Genomic DNA, 449 nt, shown 5'->3' with positions numbered 1-449 from the left:
ACATAATTCCACTATAGTCATGAATTTAGGATATGTTTAGTTTGGTCCTCTAATTAGACGAAAATTATAATTTGGCCCTAAAAATATGATAAATTCCATATTAGTCGCTAACTGAGATATTAGCTTTTGCAGATTGGTTTGATGAATAATTTAGGTTTATTTAGTGAATTATTATCAATTTTATTATTTGTTTTATTATGGATTAGATTTCGGAAAAATCATTAGATTTTTGAGTTTTTGAAAAAAATAACTAGTTTAATCTAAAAACATTTAGGAAAATGGAATATAACCTTAGATAAGTGTATTAAATAGGTTATATGTTCTTTTGAGTCATTCTTGAATATGTCTCCTTTATATTCAGATAATCTTGATATTCTACCAGCGAGACGTCAGTAGGATTTTCTTCGGTATCAGCTTTGAGTTTTGTTTGCTTTTGAGTCAGGTGAGTG

Source organism: Populus euphratica, unplaced genomic scaffold, assembly GCF_000495115.2.
Source record: "Populus euphratica unplaced genomic scaffold, PopEup_1.0 scaffold174.1, whole genome shotgun sequence".
Lineage (NCBI taxonomy): Eukaryota > Viridiplantae > Streptophyta > Magnoliopsida > Malpighiales > Salicaceae > Populus > Populus euphratica.
Note: the sequence above shows the minus strand (reverse complement) of the source record.